Source organism: Protopterus annectens, chromosome 1.part0 (genome assembly GCF_019279795.1).
Source record: "Protopterus annectens isolate FY-2018-M chromosome 1.part0, PAN1.0, whole genome shotgun sequence".
Taxonomy (NCBI): domain Eukaryota; kingdom Metazoa; phylum Chordata; order Ceratodontiformes; family Protopteridae; genus Protopterus; species Protopterus annectens.
The window spans coordinates 1,155,746,347-1,155,769,166 of record NC_056725.1 but is presented as its reverse complement, the minus strand read 5'-3'; positions in this window follow the sequence as shown (position 1 = coordinate 1,155,769,166).

Below are 22,820 nucleotides of genomic sequence, written 5' to 3'. Positions count from 1 at the left end.
TATGAAATGGCTAGGCTTGAAATAACCTGCAGGTCACTAGCCTAGTGTTAGAAATATATGTATTTGAACATGTATAAAGTGCTAGTTTAAAAGCAAATAGTATATAATGCATTTTATTCTATTTACAATATGGCAATAAGAATGATTTTACATGCAATTGCTTGAAGCTTTGGAGCTGCAGTGTATTTGAACTCTGACCCTGGCAGTAGCCAGCTCAGCAAGCTTATGTTTTTCACTAATGATTATCTGCTGGGTCAGGGAAATTAAATGTATAAAGCATTGAATATTCTTATTCCTTCCTCTGAGATAATTGACCTTGTGAATGTATCAGAGATAAGACACAGCTGCTAAAGTAAAGTTGCAAGAAGAACAGAGAAGACTGAACCAACTATTGTATTCGAGCAAGCCTAAGACCTTGGAAGAGTAACATTTACAGAAAGACATTATAATGAACCAGGTGCTTTGCAAGGCTGTATTATTCCCATGGGAAAACTTTTAAAATGTATAACAGCTTTTTCTTATGAATAGAATATTGTAGACCATAGTGATGTAGGTGCCCTGTGACTAACCACATCAGTAAGGTGGGCACAGCTTGAATGTAAGACTATATAAAATTGTGTATTTCCTGCATCATGTCAGACAAAACTCTGTACTTGTATGGTTTTTTGCCTCCTGGTGTACACTAGTAAACTTTTGCATCTGAGCCTCCTGTGTTGTTATCATTTGTTTTTATTTAACAGTTTGGTCCTCCTTGAACCGGAATTCCCTTGGTAAGCTGCAGATCAGAGTGTATCGGTGGTGAATACTGCGCAGGAGAAGTTACGAAACGGTTCTTCTTGAAACACAAAGACCTCCGAATGAATTGTCGCTTTGAGAGGCTGGCCACTTTCTGATCTGCGGCCAAGAGCGGTCTCGAACTGGTGACCCAGGAGGCTCAGGTAGGAAGATATTTGCCTTTTTCTGTTTTAGATCAGGGACTAGGTTACAGTAAATGTCATTGTCAGAGATTTGTTATACAGATCAGGGACAAAAGGAAATTACTGTATATTTTGTCAGAGACCAGGGAAACAGAATAAGGTAGGCAGTTATTCTAGATAAACTGTGTAAGGAACTGAAATACCACGTGGTGAAAAGGGTTATGTAACATTTTCTTCAGAATGGGAAATCAGTGCACTAAAAATCGCGAGATCCGCTAACTGATGACGCAAAATATATGCAATTACAACGGACTGATAATGTAAGGTATTATACAAAATGGGTTAATAAATACGGATTTGACGGTAAATTAAACAAGATTTCATTAGTTAAACTTTTAAAACAGCTTAAATCTGACGCAGAAGGTCAGGCAAAAAACCAACAGCGATTAGGCATTCCTCAAGCACACAGGTGGATTGAGGAAGTAAACCGAAAGGAATAGAAAACTAAAAATGCAAAAACATTATTTTTAGACAAAGAGGATAATAATACAGTAATAGCGACGGCCCCTCCCCTCCCCCTCCAATGCCTTTTCAGGATATGAAGCAGGAGGACAAGCTGGTCCACCTCCACGTTATCCTGAAGTTACAAGAGTACTAAAACCATTTGTTAGAGATCCTATTGAAACTAGGTCCCGGACACGTAAAACACTTGGGGACACAGACTTATATCAAATAGGGAGAAACACACTAGAAGGGAGTGAGGAAGAAATCTGTCCACTAATCGAGGTACCAAATCCTCAGGCAGGACAGGAAGGGCAGGACCCAACTCTTCTAGTATATAGACCATGGACACCGGAAGATATTCGGAAAGCTACAGAGGGAATCCCTCATCCAAAAGTTAATTACATAAAGTTTTTACAAGATTTACAAGGTATGAGACTAAGTTACCACTTGAATGGGGAAGAAGTAGAAAAGGTAGTTAGACAGATTGTGGGTCCAGACTGGCACATGATTTGTGGCACCTGGAATCCTCGTAATGCAGAGCTTAAACCACTCCCACATAGTGACGCACAATTAGACAACAGAGTGAAAGGTCTTACAGACCGAATTTCTGAAAAATGGAAACCTAGAGCAGATTGGACTTGCATTAATCAATGCATACAACAGGAGAATGAAACTGTAGATGGGTACTATGGTAGATTATTGGAATGTTTCAATAACCATAGTGGTATGGCTATTCCTGAAAATCAGACACATGATACCTCATATGAACAGCAACTGAAAAATGCATTTTTGAAAGGTTGCATTGCACCTATCAGTAGCTTTATTACAAAGCATATGATAGATCATCGAACAAGTAGGCTACAAGCCTTACTTGAATATGCCAGACATGCTGAAAGACACTTTAATAGTAAAAAGAAAAAAAAGACACAAGCCTTCACAGCTGAAGACGGAGCTGAAGTCTTTGTAGTACAGTCAGGTAAAAAGGGTAAAAAAAATACCCAGGGAAATAGACAATCTGACAAAAGGTCAAAAAATTTTGAAGAGAGAAAAAAAGAAAGGTGAGTGCTTTAAGTGCAACAAGAAAGGACATTTAGCAAGGGATTGCAGGCTAAATAGAAAGGTGACTACAGAAAATAAAGGTGATGAGGACTGACTATATGATAGTGATGAAAATCAGAAATCATCAGGGAAGGAAAACAAACAAAGGGCAAACATAAATGTAGTGGAAGGAACAGAGGAAGTGCAAGCAGATGTAGAGGATGAAGAAAGTGAAATTTTAGATTTGGCATTACTGAGCTTGAAGCTCTATTTGGCAGACACAAAACCGGAAGTTACACTTCTGGTGAAAGGAAGGGAAGTGAAATTCTTGTGTGACTCAGGAGCGTCACAAACTTTGATACACCCTTCAAAGTTACCAGAATATTCTGAATCACCTGACTATATATTAGTGAAAGCAGCAAATGGACAGCCATATAGGGAGCCACTCTCCCATGATATAGCAATAACTGACCCTGTCTCAGGTATGACTCAGAAAAGTAAAATTGTAGTTTCTGCAAAATGTCCAGTAAACCTACTGGGAAGAGATCTTATGCAGATATTTGGCATAGCGGTGGTTCCCACTATGCAGGGTATGGAGGCACAAAGACAAATGGATACTTTTGTGGTGCGACTGGAGGGTGAAACCTTTTACTGGTACAGCCAGGACCTAGTTACTACTGGTCCAGGGGCAGTAACCGGAGAACTGATGAATGTAGCCATCAGTAAGGCCCCCTCCCTTGACACTGACCAACAGCATTTGTTACATTGTACTCTATACTACTGCAGCATACCAGGATCTGATAAAGAATATGAGCAAGAGTTGTTCAAAAACCCTGCTAACAGATTAGTATTACGAACCTTGTATTGGGATACTGAGGGAAACAGTGTGGTAAGCTGTTCACTACCTCAGGAATTCATGACACTGTACAAATCTAATAGACTACCACATGTCAGCTTGACAAAGAATAAGGATGTGAGATGGGCAGACTTAGGAGAAAAAGTAACAAGATGGGAAAAACAAACTGATTTAGAATTATCAGAACAGGGAATACAAAAACAGAAATTGAATTGGCTAACACAAACACATCCAGCTGTACACTTACAAACTAGTGAAGACAGCTGATTAGCATTCTTATTAGAAGAAGAAGAAGAAAAAGCCTTGTGTGACATACCAGATATTCTTTGGTCAACAGGTAAATCAGATGTAGGACTTATTCAAACAGCAGGACCAGTAACTATTACACCAAAATCAGCATTTAGACCACAAAAAAGACAATACCCCTTGAGGAAAGATGCAGAGCAAGGAATTAAGCCTATAATAGCAGCATTACTCAAGGGAGGAGTACTGGTAGAATCTCTTGATTCACCATGTAACACCCCTCTATTTCCTGTTAAAAAAGCAAATGGGGAATGGCGGATGGTACAGGATTTACAAGCTGTAAACAATGCAATAATACCCAGAGCACCTATGGTGCCAGACCCACACACCTTGTTGAATGATTTAAAACCACAACAAAAATATTTTACTGTGGTAGATATAAGCAATGCTTTCTTTTCAATACCTATACATCCTGATAGCCAGTATTGGTTTGCATTTACATTTCAGGGTAAAAGATATACCTATACTCGGCTACCACAGGGATATTGTGAAAGTCCAATGATATTTGCACAAGAAATGGCAAGCAACCTGACAGGGTTTACTCCACCAGGAGGTAGTCAGATTCTACTTTATGTAGATGACATCTTGCTAGCAGCCCCTACCCAGCATCAATGCAGGGAGGATACGATAGCATTATTGAAATTTTTAGCAGCACAGGGACATAAAGTAAACAAGAGTAAGTTACAACTTTGGAGAAAACAGGTTAGATACCTAGGATATGTAATATCCAATGAAGGTAGAATATTAGCCTATGACAGAAAAACAGCGATTTTACAGGCACCCAAACCAGCAACCAAGAAGGAAATGATGTCCTTCTTGGGAACGACTAATTTTTGTCGAAGCTGGATATCAAACTATGCTTTAGAATCTGCTCCACTGGCTGATTTAATATATAAAACACCAATGGCAGCACAAAATGTATTACAATGGACACCTAAAGCAGAAACAGCTTTCTGCAGACTAAAACAATTGATAGCTTCATCATTAGTTTTAGGACTTCCAATTTACCACAAAAGATTTTTTCAGACCGTAGATTGTAAACAGGGATACATGACGTCAGTTTTGACGCAACAGCATGGGGATAAGCAATGCCCCATAGCTTACTATTCATCACAGTTAGATCCAGTGGCACGATCATTGCCTCACTGTGTGCAAGCAGTAGTTGCAGCTGCAATGGCAGTACAGGCTTCGGCCTCAGTGGTGTTGTTCCACCCTCTCACATTGAGAGTGCCTCATGCAGTCGCAATAATTTTACTGCAAGAGAAAATAGCATATCTATCTCCTGCTAGACATCTTTCATGTATGACCATACTGCTGAGCCAACCTCATATGGTAATTGAACGTTGTACAACATTAAATCCATCAACGTTACTTCCAACTCCTGTGGATGGCACACCACACAGTTGCCTGCAGGAAATTGAGCATATGCCCTTGGATGATGCCGAGGTGACATTTTATGTGGACGGTTCATGCAGAAAGGGTCCTACAGGGAAAAATCTAGTAGGGTATGCAGTAGTCACAAATACAGAAATTTTAGAAGCCCAACCCTTACAGCATAACCTGTCTGCTCAAGCAGCAGAACTGATAGCCTTAACACGGCTTGTACTCTAGCGAAAGATAAATGTGTGAACATATATACTGACAGTCAGTATGCTTTCTACAGTGCATGTTTTGCACAACAATGGAAAAATAGGGAATGATAACATCTACTGGCAAACCGATTAATCATGCTAACTTATTTTAAACTTGTTAAATTCCATTCAGTTACCTACTAAAGTAGCTATTTGTAAATGTTTAGCTCATACAAAACAACAGGATGCAATTTCAAAAGGAAATGCAAAAGCTGATGCAGCTGCAAAGCAAGCAGCCTCAGACTCAGAAACTTTACTTTTAACCGAGAAATTACAACCCTCTGAGATTTTAGATTTAAAATGTTAAAACAATGCAGACATTAACTACAAAAGCTGAGAAACAAAATGGGAGAAACGAGGTGCAATCCTAAGATGGACTGTATATCTCCAAAGAAAAAACAATATTGCCGTCTAATTTATTTAGATATGCAGCTTTGTTGAGCCATGGGCAGTGCCATGTCTCAACAGGGGGGATGGTACAGTTAGTAAATCGAATATTCCAAACATATGGATTCACAAACTTCACACAAAAATTTTGTGCAGCATGTCATATCTGTAACAAACATCATGCACAAGGGGCATTCAAACCCAAGCAAGGGAGTTTTCCTATACCACCATATCCGTTCCATACTATCTGTATGGATTTCATAGAACTAAACAAATGTGAAGGGAAAAAATAACAAATAAAACTGTTTTGCAGTTGAACTCTTTTTCAGATAAAAGACAGACCAGGCCATTGGAAGCAGTGCTGACCCCAGGGTCCTGGGTTTGGTTGAAGGTCACGAAGAGGAAGAATTGGGCGAGTCCAAAGTGGGAAGGACCGTACCAGGTACTGTTGGCGACGCCTACTGCAGTCAAACTTGCTGAGAGGTCGTCCTGGGTCCACCTGACGCACTGTAAACCAGTAAAGAATTTTCAGCTTGATAAACATTTTGTGACTGATACACAACAAAGGCAGGATGGCCAAGAGCGAAATGAGTAAAAATACAGATCAACCCCGAAGATATTGTTTAATCATCTTGCTAACTATGCATTTATTGACTATGATTGTGATGACTTTCCTTTTGTTGTGGTTCTTCCTACATATAACCACACAAGTGAAAGTAAAAAAACGTGATAAACTGTCTATAGACTGGCATCTAAACTTTAACACATACCTAGCTATGAAGCGTGTATATGTAGAGACTATGAACATTTCAAATTGCTGGGTTTGTACTGCCATACCAACAGCATATGGAGGACTGTTGATGTCCGCTGTCCCCTTGGGGATAAATGAGACTTGGGAAAATTTACTTTTCGATACAGGTTCTGTAAGATCACAGGACAAAATTGCATTGTATTTGCCTATTACACAGAGGGGAATTGTATGTTTCTATAAGAATGATACACTCCAAGTGGGTTGGAGTAACTGTAACATAACTATATCTTATAAATGCTATATTAAAACTAAAGATAAAAGCACTATTTGTAATGCAAATTATGATTCATATTTGAGCTTAATGAAAACAACATTAAGTGAAGTGCAGAGAAATTCTGTCTTGCATAAACAATTGTCTGTTATAGACAAGAAAATGTTTCATTCAGATTTAACCCGCATCAGTACCAAAGTAGAAAACTGTTATTTTGTTTGTGGGAAAAAAGCATACAAATGGCTACCTGAGAATTGGTCCGGCAGTTGTTTTGGGTTATCTGGTTCCAGCTATAAGGCATACTGCAGAATTACCTCTAGGTAAGATCTGAAATGTAAGAGATGTAGCCGAAAACCTGAAGATCCAATCGGAAAACCTGTAAATCCAATGGTAAAAATCGAAGCTGGTTGGAAGAACCATCATTCCGTAAAAGATAAAGAAAAATTGACTCATATGGACTTGAGTGACAGTGTTATATCCTGGGCTGGAATATTTCCAGCATATGGAGCAGTCAAATCGATCTGGGAGTTGAGAAAACTGTCGAAGCTTCTCGAAGTAATGAGTAACGCAACTTTTTCTGCTCTCGAACTAGTGACTGATGAACTGAATGCAATGAGAACTGTTGTGCTACAAAATCGAATGGCTCTTGATTAATGATCACCTAGAGGTAATACAGCAGGTATCGGCCATGACTGAACCAGGCCCAAACCCACTGATGAACTTTTTCCAGAGTCTGTTTGGTGGGTGGGGTTCTATCCTAATGAATATTTTGATTGCTATTTGTGTTGGTCTGCTCCTATTAGGAGCATGTGTCTGTTGTGGGATCCCCTGTATGAAAAGATTAGTCAAAAATGTTGTTGATATATCTGTAACTGAAACTTTGTACCAAGACATTGAATTGGAACTATTGATTCCAGACAAAACTTTTTCCGAAATATAAACTAAATGACTTGCCTAGTTGAAAATCCTTAAAGGAGAAGGCTAGGGGACGATATAACATTGTTTATGTTTCTGAATAGAATAAAAAGTATTAAAAGGGAGGAAAATGTTAGAAAAATATGTATTTGAACATGTATAAAGTGCTAGTTTAAAAGCAAATAGTATATAATGCATTTTATTCTATTTACAATATGGCAATAAGAATGATTTTACATGCAATTGCTTGAAGCTTTGGAGCTGCAGTGTATTTGAACTCTGACCCTGGCAGTAGCCAGCTCAGCAAGCTTATGTTTTTCACTAATGATTATCTGCTGGGTCAGGAAATTAAATGTATAAAGCATTGAATATTCTTATTCCTTCCTCTGAGATAATTGACCTTGTGAATGTATCAGAGATAAGACACAGCTGCTAAAGTAAAGTTGCAAGAAGAACAGAGAAGACTGAACCAACTATTGTATTCGAGCAAGCCTAAGACCTTGGAAGAGTAACATTTACAGAAAGACATTATAACGAACCAGGTGCTTTGCAAGGCTGTATTATTCCCATGGGAAAACTTTTAAAATGTATAACATCAGCTTTTTCTTATGAATAGAATATTGTAGACCATAGTGATGTAGGTGCCCTGTGACTAACCACGTCAGTAAGGTGGGCACAGCTTGAATGTAAGACTATATAAAATTGTGTATTTCCTGCATCATGTCAGACAAAACTCTGTACTTGTATGGTTTTTTGCCTCCTGGTGTACACTAGTAAACTTTTGCATCTGAGCCTCCTGTGTTGTTATCATTTGTTTTTATTTAACACCTAGTAAACTTCAATGATCATACAATCAGTTGCCATATGAAGATACTTTGGAACCTTCAGTGGGACACCAGTATAAAAGTTGAGGTGGAGTTGCACAGCAAGGAATGGAACAGGAAAATGTTGCATTTCTGAGTCAATGTTGTCAAGTGATAGATCACTGAGCTCCTGTATGGAAAGGAAATGGGTGACACTGGAGGAAACTGAAGAGAATATGGCACAAGGAAGAATGCTCACAGGGAATGGAGAATAAACGAATGTGCCCTCAGGTTATAAGAAAATGATCTAAGGGGAGAGTTGCTTAATGTAACAGAGATGGATAGACATATTAAAATCAATGAAAACAATAGACTACAGAAAACTATGATAACACAGATGAGCACAGCAATCTACTCAGGACTGTCAAAGAAACTCTTGCGATATAACAGAAGTAAATTGGATCTACTACTGTGAAGCTAACTTAACAGATAAAGTCTTACCACCAAAATACAGGGCAGTAAAGGAAAGGAAGGGGAGAAATCAAATGTTAGCACAGAGGTATCGAATAGAGAAAACTATAAAGCAATTAAGGCAAGAAGTGCCACTGTTAGAAGAGTACAGAAAAGGGAACAGATCAACAAAAATACTCAGAAAGATAGAACCAGTAACAGCAATGCAAAGTATCAAAATATCTTGAGGATCTATTGTACACTGCTGCAAACAATACACTAAAGATATCAGCACAGGCAGAAAAACTTAGAAGATATGCAGATAAATATAAAGGAAAAGTACAAAATAAGCAATTTATTGATGGCCCAAAAAAAGTTTTATAGAGAATTGGGAAACAAGGCAAAAGGAATTGAAGCACCCCCACCCCAAAGAAAAAGAAGAAAACAGACACGTTCATTGTAGAAATATCTATGAAGATCTTGTGGTCCCCTGCCATAAACAAACTGTACAACAGAAGGAAGAAACTTTTGCTAAAGAGAGTAAAATCCCATGAGTGGAGAAGCTCCCTGGTCAGCCTCAGTAAGAAGCTGAGATCCCTTATAAGATCCTCCAAAGCTAGCTACGAAAACAAAATCGCCACTAAATCCAAGGACAACCACAAATCATTTTATAGGTATGTCAAGAATCTAGATGGCAACACCCAGATCTGCTCTGAGTTACAGCACAAAGGCATGAAAATTACAGAACCAACTGATATTATCAACATCCTGGCAGATAGGTACAATGCTAACTTTACTCCCCTCTCACCCCCTAAAGGGCCCATATCTATACATTAAGAATGCAGAGTCCCTGTAATCAAAACTATGCAAGTAAAAGCTGCACTCTCTAAAGCCAAAAACACAGCATCCATGGGACTGGACAACATCCCAGGCTGCATTTTACATGAACTTCAGAACAAACTGGCTCCCCACTTAAGCACCATGTTCAATAATAGCCTTGCATCAGTCTTTGTGCCCACTGAATGGTGCACAGCAACAGTTATCCCACTCCACAAAGGGGGAGCCACCACTGATCCTGGGAACTATTGACCTATTAGCCTGACGAGCCTGGTCTGCAAGGCCATGGAATGTATCATCATGAAACTCATAAACAAAGACATTGGTAACCTCCAAACTCTGTATCCCACCCAGTTCAGGTTTGTGAAAGGCAGATCATGCCTCTTGAACCTGATCGACTTCTTTGAGGCAGTCACCAAAGCTGTGGATGAGGGTAAGGTGGTTCACACAGCCTATCTTGACCTTGCTAAGGCTTTTGACACCATCCCCCATTCTGGAATTATAGCTAAACTCACTTAACTAGGTATAAGTCCCTATGTCACAATATGGGTTGCCAACTGGCGCACTGACAGAACCCACACTGTAAAAGTTGCAGACTCCAAATCTGACCTCAAAGCAGTGACAAGTGGAGTACCACAGGGTTCCATCCTGGGACCTCTCCTGTTTGGTATCTACTTCTCTGAAGTACAGGCTAACACAGAAGGCCTCTGGCTAATGAAGTTCGCAGATGACTGCAAACTAGGAGCCATAGTCAAGTCCCCAAATTATGTGGGCATCCTACAGAAGGGCCTCACTGAGACAGATGCCTGGTGTCAGAGCCATGGCCTCAAGCTCAATGCTAAAACGTGCAGTGTCATCCCCTTTGGTAAAAACTCTGTACCAATGAACTACCACATAGGCAGCAATCTACTTAACACCGAATGGATGATAAGAGACCTTGGGACCCAGGTGGACAGTAGTCTCTCCTTTGATAGTCACATCGCCACAGTAGTCAGGAAGTCCTTCTACGTGGTATACCTCATCATAAAAGGGTTCTCATCCAGGAAAAAAGAGGTCATTGTTCCCCTCTACTCGTCACTCATTAGACCCATTATAGAGTACAACGCCCCTTTTGGAATGTACCTCACAAGACATCTGCAGCAGCTAGAAAGGCCACAGAAGTACCTCACAAAGAGGATTATTGGCCTCAAACAAATGCCCTACACTGACTGCCACAAAAAACTCCAGCTTTACTCCGTAACATATCGCCTACTCTGAGGTGATCTCTGCCTAACATATAAAGCTATGTCAAACCCAGAGCTGTTGGACATGCTACACCTAAAGAAATCCCAATCCCTTTGAGCTACACGCTTTAGGGACCTAAACCTTGTCACCACAATAAACAGGACATGCTGGAGGTATAGATTCCTGTCCCAGAGACTTCCTATACTCTGGAACAAGCTACCCATCTATGTCAAGCAAAGTTCTTCATTAGCACACTTCAAGAAAAATCTTGATGAGTGGATGGGAAATAGGAAATACTCCCCGGGGATCACTTCTGTGTCTCTGCTGGACAGTGGCACAGGAAAATAACTTTCTTGGGTGGCATAAGCTATGGAACCTTGCTGTCTAGGCTTATGTAGGCCCTTGGGCTGATAGCCTAGTACCTACCTATGAACCTAAAAGAAAGAATAAATTCAAATGTGCAGGATATGACATGGGATGAAATAAGGGCCAGAGAAATGGAAACAAAATGAAGAAAAGCTCCTAATTGGAAAACCCCAAGCCCAGATGCAGTACCTAACTTCTGGCTAAAACTATTAACATCTTTTCCATGAAAATTTAGCCATGAGTAAAAAATATTTATATGCACACCCCCAAACAGACACCAACCTGATTAACAACAGAAAAAACAATACTCCTACTTAAGGGCGAACTTGCAGGCTAGCCTAAAAACTATACAACAATAACTTGCCTTACAACAATGTATAAATTATCCCCAGGAACTTATGTTAATAGAGGTTATAGGCATTTTGAAGAAAACTCAATCATGCCAATAGAAAAAAAGGATAACAAAAGAAAATCATGCGGAACAAAGGATCATTTCTTGTTAAAGTCATAATGGAGAACTGTAGAAAGGGGAAGAAGCTAAGTTTGGCATGGATAGGCCTCAAAAAAGCATTTGACAGCATCCCACATTCAAGAATAAAAGAGCGCTTAGAAATGTATAAGATTCACCCTGAACTGATTAATTACATTACAGCAACGTGAAACAATGGCAAACCACTTCAAAGTTAAGCCATGTTAAAGGACAAAGTACAATTCCAGGATAAAAATTCAAAGAGGGATATTCCAGGGTGGCTTTTTGTCACTGTTGCTCTTTAGTCTTGCATTTAATCCATTAGGCTATCTGCTTAACAAATTACCTAGAATTTGACTACCAGGAAACAACAAAGTGTAAAGACTTATCTTACTTTTGAGGGATACTTTAAAACTCTATAGTTCATTTGATACAGAACTGAAAGCACGACTGCAAGTGGTCAGATTTTTCTCCGATGATATAAGAATGTCATTAATTCTTAATAAATGTGCAAAAGCAACATTTAAAGCAGGAAAACTGCAGCACCAAAGAAATATAAGTCTGGAACAAGAATGTGATATAAAAGAACTTGAGCGAGAGGGAGTGTATACATTTTTGGGAACTGATGAAGGAACAATAAAACATGAAATGCAAATAAAAATTAGTAAGGACTATTTTCAAAAACCAATAAAGTACACTGGGAGCTCACCAATAAGAGGAACGAGTCATAGAAAATGTTTATTCAATCACGAACATAAACTAATAGACACTTGCAGTGAATGCAACAACTAAGACAGATATTAACGCTTTCACTGAACAAATAGCGTTTTCGTACCAACTTCATCAGATACATTTCACAGTATAGTGGACCTTTATATATATATATAATTGAATTAAAAAATGTGTACTGACATTGGTCCGTCTGATAATTGATTAATTGCACAACAAAATCTTAAACAACAAGTCTTTAAAACTTGAATTTGTTTAAAACCAGCCTGTTGATGTCTGTTAACAGCGTCATGTGCAATAAAAATAACTAATGTACAATATCATTATAAAAAATATATACAATAACAATACAAAAAATATATATCCTAATTGAAATAAATTAAATTTTAAAAAATTCAATAATTGGGTATACTATGAATAAAAGGATGAAGTCTACTATGAAAAATAAATAAAAAATAAAAATATATGTTGTAAAATAGACACACTTTTAATGAAAATAGTAATATATGGTGAGTAATACTGTAATTTATAATTTAGCTTGCCTTAATTTCAAAACTGGCTTGATAGAAACCATATCATTGAGCCCTGGGGGTCTTGATGCATCTAACAATATTTGCCAGAAGAGCTCACGGTATTCCAACCGCGTCTCCCACATGCCACCTCTAATGTCCTTGGCAACCACTTCTAAAACAAAAAATGTAAAACTTGCATCATTGCAAACCATTTTATGATGGTAAAGTGCATTTTTATTGTTTTCCCTACTAATTTCATAAAGGTGTTCATAAATTTGTGTTTTCAATTTCCTTTCTGTCTTGCCTATGTAAAAAGAATGACACAATTTACACAAGGCAAGATAGACAAGTCCATTGGAGTGGCAATTGGTATAGCAATTACTGTGTAAAATCTTATTTCTGCTAGATAATTCTATTTGAGATGTGTTGTACAGAAAACTACACTGTGAACAAGCACCACATTTATAGGTGCCTGTTCTTGTTCCTTGTTTAAATTTACGTGGATTTTGTCCGAACTCAAAAAGGTTTTTGAAATTTAAGTCCTTCCTATATGTAAAAACCAGGGGACTATGGCGTGACAATTCAATATCAGTAATTTCTTGAAATTTTTGCCATTCCTTATCTACCACTTTCTTAATAACTCCTGAATCTCCATTAAAATCAAGAACAAATGTATCCTGTCTATTTATGTCTTTAAAGGTAGCATTGGAAGTAGTTCCAGTGTCCATTGTTATGATGTCCTGCCCTAAAATAGGTAAAAAATCGGTGTGTTCTACCCTCAATAACTTCCATTTTCATTTGCTGGATCAAATGTAATGGATAACCCCTATCTTTGAACATATCACAAACTTTGCCACATTCGGCAATAAAATCGTCATCCTCGGATGTCATCCAACTAACCCTAACAAGTTGACCTTTTATTAAATTCTTCTTCTGAAAAAAAGGATGTCCACTCTTAAAATGAAGGTAAGAGTTAGAGAATGTAGATTTCCTATAAATTTTAGAGGAAAATCTACCATTCAGCTTGAAAATATTGACATCTAAGTAATTGAGTACATCTTGATTGACATGGTAGGTGAAATCTAAAAAACTAGTAGTTCCTTTAAGGTAGGAAAAAATTAAAAAAATCTCCCTTCTCCTGCTGTCCACAGGATACAGATGTCATCTAAAAAATGTTTGTAAAGAATCCAACATTCCTTAAACTCACTGTTAAGTACATAAATATGCTCCCACCAAGACAAAACTATGTTGGCATAGGTTGGGGCACAATTGGCTACGCCTCTAGCCTGTTTGTAAAATTCACCCTCATAGTACATGAAGTTGTTAGTTAAAATAATCTCCATCAAAAGGAGTATAGTAGTAAAATCGTTGTTGGAAAATTTACCAAAGGTGTTCATATATTCTTCCAACCAAAGTAAACCAATATCGTTTGGTATACTGCCAAATAGGTCAACTATATCCAAAGTAATAAAAAGCAAGTTTTCATGGTATAATTCTTGCTTTAAATGTCTAAGAAAGTCCCAAGAGTCTTTTAGTGTGGTTTGACCCATCCAAGATAATTCTTTAGGTTTGTTGTCAACAAATTTAGCAAGCGGGGAGGTAATGGCCCCTTCCGAAGAAACAATTAATCTTAGTGGAGGGTCTGACACACACTTGTGAACCTTTGGGATACCAAACACTGATGGAACTCTAGGTTTTTTGTTAAATAAAAAATTAAACGTGTCAAAACTAATGGATCCCTCAAGTAATAAGTCATTAAGCATACAATAAATCCTGGAATTCGCAATATTGACCTCATTGGCAGAAACTGTGACGTATTTCAAGGAATTACTAAGTTCCTCCTTCATCTTGGATTCATAAAGTATCACATCCATTAATACAGTACCCCCACCCTTGTCAGGTTGCAAAATTCTGATTGAATGATCTTTCTTAAGTGTATCAAGTAACTCATTTTCTTCTTTAGAAAGATTTGAAAAAAACTTTACGTTTGGCTATTTCTTTCCTAATTTCCCTTTCCATAATGATTTCAAGATTTTTCAATTGTGGATGAAGGGGAGGATTGAAGGTACTTGGTCTCTTCAGTAAGGGTATTGTAGTTGGAAAATTACTGATGTTATTGAAAAATAAGGCTAAATGCTTATTCCTAATAAACATTTTTAAATCTATAATGGCTCTAGATAAGTTTGCCTTTCTTGAGGGAATATATTTAAATCCCTTAGAAAGCAAGTGAAAGTGATGAATATTCAAGGAAACTGTACTATAGTTGAAAATATTATAGCCCCCATATGAATAAAGTGAGTCAGTAACAGAAATACCATCCATGGATGGTAAATTTAATACCATACTGTCCCTCCCCTCTGGCGTCCATAGTGGTTGTAGTTGTAATGAACATATGGCTTGTTCTGAATCCTGTTGGAACGTCTGGGTAAAGAGGGATAGGGCTGTTCTAAAGGGACTTCCTCCTCTTGAATACTGATGTCTAAATCTGTTCTGTTTGACTGAAGATGTTGAACATTGGGGGCAGGACCTTCTAAATCATTTGTTTCAAGTACATTATATCCATAGGAAGATCTTGGTTTAGGGTATGCTACACCCTCCTGGTATTCTTTGTAGTCCCTATCTAGTTTGCCTTGTTTCCTGATGATGTCAACATTACAATTCTTATCAACCTGAAAATAAATATCAAAATATTTAGTTTTTTCACTTTCAACAGTAAACATTAAATCTTGAAGAATAACTTCATTGACACGTTCCATATCTTTGATTAACAACAATTTTTCTTTCTCATTCTCATCCCTAATGGCTTTTACAATGTCCTTACCACATTGATTAAATATATTAATGAGACTTGTGTAAAATTCTGTACCCTCTTTGACTTTGTTGGGATATTTGCAAACCCTTAGTCCCTTAGGGACCATTTTTTGTTTAAGACATTCATTCAAGTATACATTATCAACTTCAAGTTTCTTGTATTTATCCATAAGAAAATACAGTTTATCTAAATTGTCTTTGTATGTAGGAACTTTAAGCTGTTGATATCCCACTTTACTCGTTACCAAACTCATAATTTTTATGTAAAATGTCTTGAAAATTAAGAATCGGTTTCGTCTTAGAAACCCTAGGTAGGTTAAAAGAGTGTGAGTCATCTGGAAGAATATTCGCGTTTGAGCCGGTGCCTGTTGGCGGTAAAGGTTCACCTTCTTCCTGCGTTCGAAAAATATTAGGTGTGTCTAAAAGATCGTTGGCCTTGGAAATGGTTTTTGAAAGAAGATAAACTAGAAATTCCAACAGAATCCTTGGACGCCAACCTCGGTGGAGGTCTCGCTGCTTCCTGGTTGCCTGGAACACCTAACGTTAACGTAATGAAAGTGTTGCATGCTGGGGTGAGTAGTTCAATGAGTTGAGATAACTGTCCAATCATTTTCCTTAAATCACCCATAGAAGTACTTCGTAGAACATCTTCGGACTCAGCCCCCGGTAGCTCAGCCATCATAAAAGACAAGAACCACGTAGATGCCAGTGAATTAAAACCAAAACCAATAAAGTACACTGGGAGCTCACCAATAAGAGGAACGAGTCGTAGAAAATGTTTATTCAACCACGAACATAAACTAATAGACACTTGCAGCGAATGCAACAACTAAGACAGATATTAACGCTTTCACTGAACAAATAGTGTTTTTGTACCAACTTCATCAGATGCATTTCACAGTATAGTGGACCTTTATATATATATAATTGAATTAAAAAATGTGTACTGACATTGGTCCGTCTGATAATTGATTAATTGCCCAATAAAATCTTAAAGAACAAGTCTTTAAAACTTGAATTTGTTTAAATTTTTTTAAATTTAATTTATTTCAATTAGGATATATATTTTTTGTATTGTTATTGTATATATTTTTTTATAATGATATTGTACATTAGTTATTTTTATTGCACATGACGCTGTTAACAGACATCAACAGGCTGGTTTTAAACAAATTCAAGTTTTAAAGACTTGTTCTTTAAGATTTTGTTGTGCAATTAATCAATTATCAGACGGACCAATGTCAGTATGCATTTTTTAATTCAATTATATATATAAAGGTCCACTATACTGTGAAATGTATCTGATGAAGTTGGTACAAAAACGCTATTTGTTCAGGGAAAGCGTTAATATCTGTCTTAGTTGTTGCATTCACTGCAAGTGTCTATTAGTTTATGTTCGTGGTTGAATAAACATTTTCTACAACTCGTTCCTCTTATTGGTGAGCTCCCAGTGTACTTTATTGGTTTTGGTTTTAATTCACTGGCATCTACGTGGTTCTACTATTTTCAAAAAGACTAAAATTAATATTTAGAACAGCTGTGGCATCTAGGAACTAAATCCAGGCTGTAAACCAGTTTGATCTTCTTGTCCTAACTTACAGTTTTGGAGTGATTGACTGAACCCAAAAGGTACTGGATCAGTTGGACAGGATAACAACAAAAACACTTCACGCTCATAAAATAATTTATAAAAATCAGTGTATAACAAGATTATATATTCTCCATTCTGAAGGAGGTATGGGCTTCCTCAAAATTGATTACTTGTATAGATCCACATATACGATTGCATACATATTTGCTGACCTCACAAGATCCAAAGTGAAAGTTTTAAAACATGAGGCTAAGAAGTGTAAGACAACTTCCCTGCTTACTAGCAGAAGCATATCAGTGTTAAGCAGAATGGAAATCAGACTAGAAGGAGATAAAAATTAGGCATCAACCAAATGTGCCAAAAAAGACAAGAAAGAATATAAGATGAAGGATCAGATAAGAAGGAAAGAAATACAGAAAATGCATAAATATAGTTGCAAACACAGAAAACTCTAGTAACAGTCTCATGTCAATCAGAACTGAACCCAGGAATGGTTAAGGAGAGTTGAATTTCAATCAAAAGAAGAAAGATTAATATTGTTGCCCGAAGATAGTGGACTAATTATACATCTCTACATATGTTGATTAATCCTGTTTGAGAGCATATAAGACTATCACTCAAGTGCCCTCAACCTGATTTAGCCATTACTCAATTGACCCACTCACTGTCAGGTCAGGCAGGGAATGTTATGTCTTAAAACAAAATATTGCCCATGTTCTTAATAAATGTTTTCTACCACAGAGTTAAAAGTATACAATGACCCCTTAAAGAATGCCATCTTATCCCCTCTAAAAATTCACACTGAACCTAAATAATGCTACAATATGTGCTGCACCAACTTTACATTACTTCTGCTTCATAACTGAAAAAAAATTAAATTTTTAAGGAAATTAATACATACGTTAGTGCAGTTTGCAGCTATTGCAAAAGGTAAAAGAAAGCAAGACTTAACAGAAGAGGCAAGCCTATAGACAGCACTTGCTGAGTAAGCAGAAAGGTACAACAACTAAAAGTAACCAAAAGCTATGGATCTATAACCAGGGTGCAGTACATTGTTCATCACTCCTCAAAACATTCTGGGCTCATAAAACCTCCCTCAGTTTTGACAGAAACCAACCTAATTTAAGATCACAAATTTTCTTTACTGGCCTTTGGTGTTTTACTGTTCAGAAATGCTGAAGAAGCTGAACAAACTTCAGTCGCATATTCTCCACATAAACATTTATGTATTGTTTGCTCACTGGGTTAGCTGCACTTGGATAAGATTCGGGGGAGGGTGTGTGTGCTCCATAATAAGATTAGCGTGACCAGTTACTAATCACAAACGAATGGAGGGCTACAAACCATGCAGATGCTCTTCTGTGAAGAAACATTCCAAATGATGTGTAGATCTGCTCTGCAGGCATGTCGCTGGTAGGTGCAAAACACATATTAAATCAGTTCACTCACGGTACAAGATTAAAGATATTGGAGGCAATATCACAGCTTAAATTCTAAAGTTTGCCAGTTTGGGCAGTCAGCCTGGTGTAAGTGCATATACTTAAATACTGGGTCTAGAACTTAATTTATGCGGCTTAGGTTAGGCAGACTCGGTGGCTTGGTACATAACTGTATCTTGGCAAGCCTGCATCTACATTGTAGTGCATTATAAAAGCAAACTTGTTTCCCTTATGCACCACAGTTCCGAGATAATGTACACGATCCAATTACTTGTCATACCACCGCTAATAAGCGGATACAGAACTGTAAAGAAGTATTTCACAATGCTAAAAAGCAAGTGAAAAGATACCTTAGACAACAAGTACATTGTTACTGTTAATTAACGCATTGCCAGGTCTCTCTTTAATGTTAATGACAAGCCTGACACCAGTTTCACAAATGAAGATTTAATCTTTTGTTGGAGGAATTTGCAATCAATAAAAATATACAGCATTACACAATTAAAACAGGATTCCATTTCCATACTGACTGACACAGCTCAACACAAAAGGGTTAAACCACAAGAACATACTAAACATACATTGAGCAGTTAGTCTGGTACCATTTGCACAGCTACTGCCATCAGGCAATTGTTATATCCTGCTATAGCAGGAAGAGACTTACTATGAGCCAAAAGATCATAACTTTCTTCGAAAAATTGGACAGTTGAGAGATATGATGTGTGCCAGCAGTTAGGGACTTAGTGCAATGGTCTAGCATCGAACATGTAGAAAAATGTAAAGTTTACCAGTAAAAGAATACACTTTTGAAAACTTTTTGAATTTACTGCCTAAAATAATACTTACCTAAAAAAACAATGTAGAAAAAGTAGGGAGCACCATTTGAAGCAGGGGAACCAAAGTACTCAGTGTCTTATTCCACAGGGAAGCAAAACAGGACTGGAATAAAGGTTTGCAGGCATTTTTAAGCAACTCAGTATCATGGGTGGGATTGGGAATATGTCATGAGTGATGTCACAAAAACAGGAGGTGATTTCCCAAGTGAGTGACAGTGTTTCAGCTTTGGTCCAAGGTAGAAATGCAATTTAAGAAACGAGATAGTGCCCCTTTAAATCTCCTTTCTGCAAGGCTATCTCTGGGTCAAAGGGCTCACCCCCTCCTTATAAACCCCATAAGAGGTGTTCTTCTTCTCCTCCTTGAGGTCGCTCACTTCGTCTCCCTCTAGAGATCACAAGCAGTTGACTCACAAAAAGGCAAAAACTTTGGGCATGGCGCTGCCATCTGTAGTCCTTTCAGCCCCAACCTCAGCACCGCCCCATTTTGTTGTCACTACAGCTATGTCTTCTTTACTGCCACTGGCACTGGAGTTCCCAGTGCAGACACTCATGGCACTGACAATATCGTCACAGCCTTTTTCGGCACCGCTGATGGTGCAAATTCTTTTGGCACCATCTCTACAGGTACAGTCTCCTTTGGCACCATTGGAGCTAACTCCTTCAGCTCCATCCTCGCTGATGCAGTCAACTTCCGGGATACTGCCCTCTATGGTGCAGACGTCTTGGGCACTGACCTGCTCAGTGCAGTCACTTTCGGCACCGTCGTTCATGGTGCAGACACCTTCCTCAATGGCACCGTATTCATCAATGTGGGCATTTGCCACACTGTCCTTTATGGTGAAGACACCCTCGACAACTATGGCACCACCATTGTCAGCCCAGATACCCTCGGCCCATTCTCCTCAGTGCAGACACCTTCAGCTCTAGGCTCCACATTACATGAACTCACCAGAACTAAGTACTCTCCCTCCATAGATCCTTTTATGGGAAGTCAGTACAGCCCCCTTTTAGACAGGCCACAATCTCCATTAGGTCTGTCTATGAGGTCGAACAGGATCCTCTCAGAACAGGATGTGTTGCTGCTTGTTGATCAGTTGCTTGTGGCCAGGGGACTCTCTAATCCATCTAAAGCTGTGCTCCCTCTTGCAGGTGACTGTATTTCTCCACAGACTCCAACTTACACTCCTCCTTCAACTTCCAGAGAAGCATCGAAGCCCCTTCCTCCAACAGCAGCTTCCCTTCCTTCAACACCAACACAATGGACCTCACTTTGGAGCCAGAGTCGTCCTTGTATCCCTTGGTGCACTGGGCATTGGAATCCAGGAATCCTCCTCCCCTCACGTTTCACAGCCCTCTTGAGACTCCTGGTCTGGGGGTTGGCTCATCGGAGTGGGGTGTGACTCCGGGCCCAAGGTTTTTGTGCTCGGTTCTGGGCTCCCATCCCTCTTTGGGCAGTCTGGCCTTCCAGGCCATGGAGAGGACACTTGACTCTGATGGCAAAACATCGCTATCAGAGTCCTTTCTCCCCTCTGTGCCAAAACTGCTGCAAGCCACAACTGACAGACACTGGGCACAAGGACCTCAGGCTTCTCCCCCGTAGGCGATCCCCTTCTTGCAATCTTCCCCAGAGCTCTCCACTGAGGAAGTCACTTGCAAGGCTTCATGCAAGAGGAAGCACATGGACTCCATGGAGGAGTCTCTAACCGAAGATATGGACTTTGATGATGGGGAAGGGTCCTCACAATCACTCTCTGATGAGGTGTCCTTTGGTGACATCCTCGAGATCCTAAGACAGAGGGGTGACTAGAAGTCCTCCAACCCTTCCGCAGAGGAATCCATATTCCTGCAGGCCTTTTGTGACCATCTCCCTACCTCCTAGGTTACCCCACCGGCCAATAAGCTTGTCCAGCTCATTGTCCAGCATGTATGGAAGGCTCCTGACACTTTGGAAGCTATACCTTGGAGGCCTGACAAAATTTTATCTCCCCCTGCTGAACATCCGCATTGGTCCAAAGGTCTTCCAGTAGATGCCATGGTGGTGGTGGCTGCAACCAAACATAAGACTTGGCAGAAGAGACCCAGACTGTCCATTCACCCAACAAGGAGTCTTGGGCAATAGACAGACTCGGGAAGCATGTGTTTGCTTCATCGACCTTTGCTGTAAGGTCCTTGAACTGCTTGGCACACTTTATGAGGCTCCAGAGGGACCTTATCAACCAACTCTCTGAAACCTTGGCAGGAGCTGTTTGTGATGAGGTGCGCGACAATGTAGCCTCTCAGATAGCAACTCTGGAATCTATATCCAATTCTTCCATGTGCCTCATTTCACACGCAATGGAAGGAGCGGCTAGAGTGGCAGGCACAGGCACAGACATGAGACAGCATGCCTGGATGAGCCTTTGTGACTTTGCGGACTCCTTTATGGCTTCCTTTATGAATTCCCCCATCGAGGCCACTTCATTGTTTAGCCCAAAGGTTAAGGATATACTGGCTAGGTGCGAACAAGATGATAAGACCCTGTCTGCCATTGGTGTCCGACACTCCACCTCTCAACAATTCTACTCCAGAAATCAGAAGAACAGGAAGATGTGGCACAGAAAATCACAGGGCTCTTTCTGTGATGCACGTGCCAAGTTCTCCCCTAAGGGCAGAGGGGGAAACTCTAATGAAAGACACCCCTTTCGGGGCAGGGGAGGTCTGCAAAATTGGGGTTCCAGAGATTCTTTCTCTGAGCAACCCTACCAGTGCTCCTGAAGCGCTGTCCGACTGTTCACCTCTGGAAGTGGTCAGCGGTCACTTTTCCTTGTACCCTACTCCCTGGCAAACCATAACCACCAATTCCTGGCTACAACGGATAATATCCAGAGGTTATCGCATTCCCTTCCATCTCTGTCCCACTTTACCCAGAAATTTACCCCACCCAGTCAGGGGAAGCAGCAGCACATGAAATCTGAAAGCTGCTACAAAAAAGAGTCATCCAAACAGTCCCCCCAGACCAGGTAGGATCTGGTTTTTACTCAAGATTCTTTTTAGTGCCAAAAAAGACAGGGGACTGGAGACCGATTCTGGATCTCAGCACACTAAACAAATTTGTGAAAACAGAGAAATTATGGATGGTCATGGTTCAGTCTATCCTTCCTCTTTTGGAAGAAGATGATTAGATGTGCTCTATAGATCTTC